The following is an 8253-nucleotide window of genomic DNA, read 5'->3' on the forward strand; positions in this document are numbered from 1 at the left end:
CCTCCCAAGCCACTGGAATTACAGTCATGCACCACCATGCCGGGGCTTCCTAGTTATTTTTTTGATACTATGAATGACATTGTTTTCCTGATTTATTCTTTAGGGGATTCATTATTGGGATGTAGAAAAGCTATTGAGTTTACTTTTTTGAATTTGTTTATCATGGCAAATGAACTAAACACATTTTTCAAAAGAAATACAAATGGCAAGCAATTATATGAAAAAAAACATTCAGCATCTTTAGTTATCAGGGAAATTTGAAACAAAAATATACTAAAAGTCTATTTCACTCCAGTTAAAATGACAAGCATTAAGAATATAGATAATAGTAAACGCCAGTTGGGATGTGACAGGAAAGGAACTCTCATACACTGTGGGTAGGTATGAAAACTAGCACAACCTCTGTAGAAATCAATAAGGAGGTTCCTCAAAAAGCTAAAATTTTATCTACCATATGATCCAACTGTATCACCCTGTGGTATTTATCCAGAATAATTGAAGTCAGCATATTTTAGAGATATGCACATACACATATACATGTTTATTGCAACATAATTCACAATAGCCAACATATGGAATTAGCCTAGGTGCCCATGAACATATGAATGAATAAAAAAACACAATTTGTAAATATATAATAAAAATAAATGTAAATGGAGTTTTATTATTTATAATAAAATGGAGTTTTTATTATTTATAAAACAGAATAAAATTTTGTCACTTGCTGAAAAGTACTGTGTTTTCTTTCATATGCGGGAGCTGCAAGGAAAAAAGTAAACAAATAAACAAAAAGATGGGACTCCATGAAATTAGAAAGGAGACCAGGTTGGGGGAGAGAGGAGGACAGGATGGAAGAGGTTTGGGTGGGCAATGTTAATCAAATATTGCTTTGATGTATGCAAAAAATATGCACAATGATACCCATCATTCTGCATAATTAATATTCACCAATCGAAAAATCAATCTATTATAATCATAGGTAATATTATTACCTATGTTAGCATGTATGTAGTGGATAAGCCAACCGTAATTTACATCTCGGCAGATGTGAGTAACTGATGAAAAGGCTGTTATGGTATCGGATGTGTAGTGTATTGCTAGAAATAATCCAGTAAGGATTTGAATAGCTAAACAGAGGCCTAGTAGGGACCCAAAGTTTCATCATGTGGAAATATTAGAAGGTGCGGGTAAATCAATAAGAGAGTGGTTAATAATTTTAATTAAAGGGTGGGTTTTGCGGATGTTTGTCATTAGCGTTTTTATAGTTGAATAATAACGATGATTTTTCATGTCATTAGTCATGGGTAAATTCCATGTAAAAATAATGACATATATTACATATTTATTAAGTATACTTTTTGTTTTAGGCTTCGTAGGGTTTTCTTCAAAGCCTTCTCCTATTTATGGGGGTTTAGGATTAATTGTTAGTGGGGGAATTGGGTGTGGGGTTGTATTATATTTTGAAGGGTCTTTTTTAGGTTTAATAGTGTTTTCAATTTATTTAGGAGGAATATTGGTGGTGTTTGATTATACTACAGCTATAGCAACAGAGGAATATCCAGAAACATGAGGATCAAATGTAGTTATTTGAGGGGTTTTATTATTAGGGTTTTTGGTGGAGTTCATGATTGTTATATTTATAGTCTTATATGATGAAATAGAAATTGTAGTTGAGTTTAAGGGTTCAGAGAACTGAATAATGTTTGAGGGGGATGAATTGGGGTTAATTAGTGAAGATTCAATAGGGGTGGCAGCTATATATAGTTATGGAAGTTGATTAATGGTTGTGGCTGGTTGGTCACTGTTTGTTAGTATTTTTATTGTAATTGAAATTACACGTAGAAATAGAATACGGTTATGATTGCTAGGAGTGTTGAGACTATATGATAGAAAATATAGTTTGATGAGGCCTTTTTGGTTAGAGGTTATAGTAGAGGCTGTTGAGTGAAAATTAGTAGTAAATTTGGGGATAGTTTTTTCTAATCAGACTAGGTCTAATAGAGTTGATGAAAGTTTTTGGCTTATGATAAGACTGAGGTGGGGGTTAAATCGATGAACAATAGTAGGAAAATAGCCTAGTAAGGTTGAAAATTTTGATGTGTTTGAGTACATTTTGGTTTTAAGATAAAGGGTTATTGAGTTTAGTTCCATGGCAATTACAAATCCTAAAATGGTTATTAATAGTGCTGTAAGTTTTAGATAAATGGGTATGGTTAGAACTGGAACGTTTATGGGTGGGATATTAAATGAAAGGATAAATCCTGCAATGATACTGCCAATGAGAAGGCGCTTAATTAAATTAAGTAGTTGAGGACAATTTTCATTAATAGAAGTTAGTGCAGAGAATCGAGGTTGTCCTATTAGAGTATAGAAGATAATTCGTGTGCTGTAGACAGCAGTTAGGGAAGTGGCAAGAAGAGTGACAGTAAGGGCTCAGGCGTTGGTATACGACGTGTTTGCAGATTCGATGATTAGGTCTTTAGAGTAGAATCCGGTTAAAAAAGGAGTTCCTGTTAGTGCTAGACTACCAATAATAAATGAAGATGAGGTAAATGGAAGAGCTTTAAATAGTCCTTCTATTTTTCGAATGTCTTGTTCGTCATTTAGGTTGTGAATAATTGATCCTGAGCATATAAATAGTATAGCTTTAAAGAATGCATGTGTACAGATATGAAAAAATGCTAAGTGGGGCTGATTAATTCCAGTAGTTACTATTATTAATCCTAATTGGCTTGAGGTAGAGAATGCGATAATCTTTTTAATATCATTTTGGGTTAGGGCACAGATAGCGGTGAATCGAGAAGTAATAGCTCCTAAACAGAGAGTAAGTGTTTGGATAGTCTTGTTATGTTCTATTAGTGGGTAGAAGTGGATAAGAAGGAAAACTCCTGCTACTACTGTTGTGCTGGAGTGGAGTAAAGCTGATACAGGGGTTGGACCTTCTATGGCAGAAGGTAGTCAAGGGTGAAGGCCGAATTGGGCAGATTTTCCTGTAGTGGCTAAGAGTAGTCCTAGTAGGGGAAGTAGAGATACATCTATTATGAAGAGTTGTTGAAGTTCTCATGAGTTTGAGTTGAGTAAAAATCATGCTATAGCTAGAACAAATCCGATATCTCCAATTCGGTTATATAGGATGGCTTGTAGAGCTGCCGTATTAGCATCTGTACAACCATATCATCAACCGATTAGTAAAAAAGATATAATACCTACTCCTTCTCAGCCAATAAACAGTTGAAATAGGTTGTTGGATGTAACCAGGATTATTATAGTGATAAGGAATAAGAGGAGATATTTGAAGAAGCAGTTTATAAAGGGATCAGAGTGTATATACCATATTGAGAATTCTATAATTGATCATGTAATGAATAATGCTACAGGTATAAATAGTATGGAAAAGTAATCTAGCTTAAAGCTTATGGAGAGGGTGAATGTTTGAATAGTGATTCAGTGTCAGTTTGAGATAACGAGTTCATAATTTGAGTTAATAAATATTAGTGTTGGTATAATGCAGAGTGATAATGCACAAATAATAGAGATTTTTACGTAGTTTGGGTAGTTATTGTGTTTGTAGTGGTCAGTTATGGTAAGGAAAATAGGAAATGAAAGAGTTATAAGTGATGTAAGGATGAGTGAAGAGAATATATTAATTACTTTTATTTGGAGTTGCATCAATTTTTTGGTTCCTAAGACCAACGGATTGCTACTATCCTATAAAAGTTTAGAAAGCCCTGGGTGTAATCACGGGGGCATGAATTAGCAGTTCTTCAATGCTTTCTTGGTAAATAAGAGATTACAATTCTCTATTGTTAGATTCACAATCTAAAGTTTTGCTTAAACTATATTTACAGTAGAGATGGCCCAGAATAATGGTAGGGTTAGTAGATAGAATAGCAAGTGGAAAAAGATGAAGAAATATAAGTGTATTTTCTTGTGTGAAGGAGGGGTTAACATTTAATGTATGATACGTAAATTTTCCTCGTTGTGTTATAATCAGTATATATAATGAGTAAAGGGCTGTAATTAACATATTTAGGCCAGTTAAGATGATTGTAATATTTGATCAGGTGAATGATGCTATAATAATAAATAGTTCACCAATTAAGTTAATGGAAGGGGGAAGGGCTAGATTGGTCAGAGTAGCTAGAACTCATCATGTTGCTATAAGGGGAAGAATAGATTGTAAGCCTCGAGCTAGTGTTATAGTTCGACTATAAATTCGTTCGTAATTGGTGTTTGCTAAACAGAATAGTATAGAAGATGTTAGTCCGTGGGCAATTATTAGTGCTGTAGCTCCTATAAAGCTTCAGGGGGTTTGAATCATGATTGCTACAATTACTAGTGCTATATGACTTACTGATGAGTAAGCAATGAGAGATTTTAGGTCTGTTTGTTGTAAGCAGATTGAGCTTGTTATGATTATGTCTCATAATGATAATATAACAAAGGGATATGCTATATTACCTGTGATAGGATGTAGCAGAGTTGAAATTCGAATTATTCCATATCCACCAAGTTTTAGTAGGATGGCAGCTAAAACTATAGAACCAGCAATAGGGGCTTCGACGTGGGCTTTTGGTAATCAAAGGTGGAGAACATATAGGGGTATTTTAACTATAAAAGCCATAATGCATGCTAGTCATAGGATATCGTTTGTTCAGGATATAGAAAGGATGGATGCCTTTAATGTAATATTTTATATGTGACTTCTTTTAGTTATTATACCTGTGAGATCTGTCCATTTTGTTCATCTGCATTCATGTGTAAAATTATCTTGTAGGAATATGCCTCAATTTATGTATCCGTTCTCCTATCACAGGTCATTTTGTTTTGTTTTGTTTTTCTATTTTAGGGTTATCAATAATAATGCTGCTACATACATTCTTGGACTTGTCTCTTGATGTAGTTAAAATTCTCTTTCATTATAGATCACATATGTGTTAAATATAAGTTAAAAATAGCAAAACTTTCAGTCACACCAACAGTGACTAAGAACTATTGGTGCTCACTTTTGCCAAGGTAGGGGGAAAAAAAAGTTAGCAATCAATGAATTGGAAATCAATACATGTGTGGTAAATGGATGTTCTAGTATCTCATGGTGATTTTAATTTACATTTACCCAACTACTCTTTATTGGACATGTGAATATTTTTTGGAGGAAAGTATGGATTCAAACTTTGTAGTAACTTGTCCACTAGCTTTCTCTTACCAAATCTACTTTATAGACATATAACCCTTGTCTTATATTTTGCAAGTATATTCTAGTTTAGTGCCTATAGTCCTATTAGTATAATTGTTTTTGATGAATAGAAATTCTTATTGTTAGTATTATTAAAATATTTCTTATATAGTTAGTACCTATTTTGTTTAAGAGTTATTTTGTAATTTGAGATAATTATCCAAAAATAATGCAAAAACAGTATTTTTGTACATGTGTATGTGTGAGTATGTGTAAATGATCCCTCAATACCAGCTTTGTTTTAAATCAAATGTCCACATATAAATACATTTCTGGAATCTTTTTCTTTATATTAGTCTAATTATCTATCTTATAGAAGTTCAGCTTTCTTATAGAATAAGTATTAAGGCCTTTCTTTTTTCTCAAAAATATTTTGCCTATTATTCATGGTCTTGTATATTTCTACATAAATTTTATTTTAGTTTTAAAACATCCAAGAATTTGACATTTTAATTATCAGTTTACTTAAAGAGTAGATATTTTAAAATACTGTCATTCATATTTAAGTAGTCACTTTGTTTTACCAAAACAAGTGTACATATAGCACTATCACTAGAAAAGAATTTTTCTACAAACATACATGGCATTAATATTAATTTCATGAAATCCATGAATTAAGCAAAACTTCAGGGGATTGGGGTGTTAGTTACCTAGTACTTGATTTTATTTTTCCCCCTCTTTTTTTGTAAAACACATTGCCTACATTTCAAATATATATATTGGCAAATAATTGGTACTTGTTATGGTTTAGAAGTGAGGTGTTTCCCAAAAGCTCATGTGTAAGACAATGCAAGAAAGTTCAGAAGTGAAATGATTTGGTTATGAGGGTTTCAACCTAATCAGTGAATTAATCCCCTGATAGGGATTACCTGAATAGTAACTAAAGTCCAGTAGAATGTGGCTGGAAGAGGTGGGTCCCTGGGGAAAAAAAAACAATTATAAATTTTGGTCCTTCTTTTCTTCCTGATTACCATATCCTAAGTTGCTTTCCTCTGCCACACTCTTCTGCCTTGATGTTATGCTTTACCTCAGACCCTAAGGAATGGAGCCAGGTGTTTGAACTGAGATCTCTGAAACCAGGAGCCCCCAAATAAAATTTTCCTCCTCTAACTGTTCTTTTCAGATCTTTTGGTCACAGCAGTGAAAAAGCTGACAAAAACATCATAAAATCTTAATTGTATGTGATATGATTACAAAGTGTTTCTTTTTCTTTTCCTTATCTTCATGGCAAACATTTTTAGCCAGGAAATGAACTGCTATTTTATAAGCCTGACACTAAATGAAACTCCTATCTGTATTCATCTGGCTGTCCTTGATGAGTAAAAGAGCAGTACAGAACTACTTAGTCATCCACATCACCAAATCAGAGGTGGGTGGCAAATAAAATGTAGATATAAAATACATGATGGCTTGGCTTTCACTCTACACCAAAAAAATGAAACAGAAACACGAAAAATCAAAACAGCAACAACAAAGCCCCACCAAAAATATAAAAAAAAATTCACTATCAAGCTGCCTATAATCTATTTCTGAAAACTGTAGGCAACTTGTAAACAATGAGCAGCTTGATTAACAGCTCAACTACAACATGAACTCTGGCTTTCAGAGTTCGTTGTCTGGTGGATTTCAGATTACAATTGTCATTTTTCTCTGCTCATCATACTTCCCATCATTTTGCAGGGAGTTAGTTCACTGCCTATGGTTTTACATGATGTTGTTTAACATTTTGTTATTTCATGTATAATCTCTTCTTATTTAATGTAGTCCCACTACTTCTTTTTCCTTGTCATGTCACTTTATTTCAGATGATGGCCTTCAATAGTCAGTTTACTACATTCTTAGCAAATAACAAGGGCTACGAAATGCATTTTTCTTTTGATTTTCTGATATGTTTTCTGGAGCTCTCTGCAGTTTACAGCCTCTTGGTTTCTACTTGTGGAAGCAGTATGTCACAAAGGAAATCACTGCCAATAAGAAACTAATTATCAGCACTACTATCAGGGCTACCATGGAGGAGATGGGAGCTTCCTGTTGGATGGCTTCAGCCTGGATGGTTGCCTTCATCTTAATTAAAGTTTTCACAGTCCTCAAAGGCCAGAAGGTAGGCATGAATCCTAAGTTGAAGGGCGATCTCTTGGGAAGAAAGGGCAACAATGAAACTTCCTCTCATATTCCCTGACTTGAAAATGGTTGAAGGGTCCGGTAGAATTGTTTCTTCAAGAATATGACAGCAATTCCAAGAATGCTGCTTAAGAGCTGATAGTTCCTGCATATAAGTCAGCCCTGAACCCAGGCAGAGGAAGATGGGCAAGTTGAAGTACAGCATGTATATTTCTGTGGATCAGCAAATGCCTTTCCCAGAGGACCTGGGGCAGAAGGCTTTTCTTCCTCTGAGGACTCCATTCTTTTAACCACCAAGGTAATCAGTGCCTGCCACTGTGAACAGAGGGAACTAGGTGGTTCCCTGAGCTGGATTTTGGATTATGACTGTGTTCACACAGTGCAGGGCTGGGGAGAGAAGTGTCAGCAGCTCACTGCTGCTGCTGCCCTGATCATCAACTCTTCCACATGAATTTTTGAATGAGCATATCAGGATCCAAAACAAAATAGCCCATCAGTAGTTTGATTGCAATTGCCTTGCACATACAGAAAAAAATGGAAAAATTAATGTCTTTTAATTAATTTTAATCCATAATCATGGCTTCTGTCTCCATATGTATAATTATTTGTCTTGGAAAATGTTACATTTTTCTGAGAACTTTGGATATATATTGTTAGAAATAGTCTGATATACAAAGTATTTTCATGCAATGGTATTATTTTGTTTCTGTCTTCCTTTCAACCTTCAAATATTTCATTTTCTTTTTATGCCTTCCTGAGGTGTTTAGGCCCTCCAGTACAATAAGAAAAGATGCACCTCTTATAGGAGTCTTTGTTTGTCCTCAATATTAGGAGAATGGTTCCACAATTTCAAAATTTCTTGTGATATTTTCTATTTATTTTGGAAAACACATCTA

The sequence above is a fragment of the Callospermophilus lateralis genome, chromosome 4, assembly GCF_048772815.1.
Source record: "Callospermophilus lateralis isolate mCalLat2 chromosome 4, mCalLat2.hap1, whole genome shotgun sequence".
NCBI lineage: Eukaryota > Metazoa > Chordata > Mammalia > Rodentia > Sciuridae > Callospermophilus > Callospermophilus lateralis.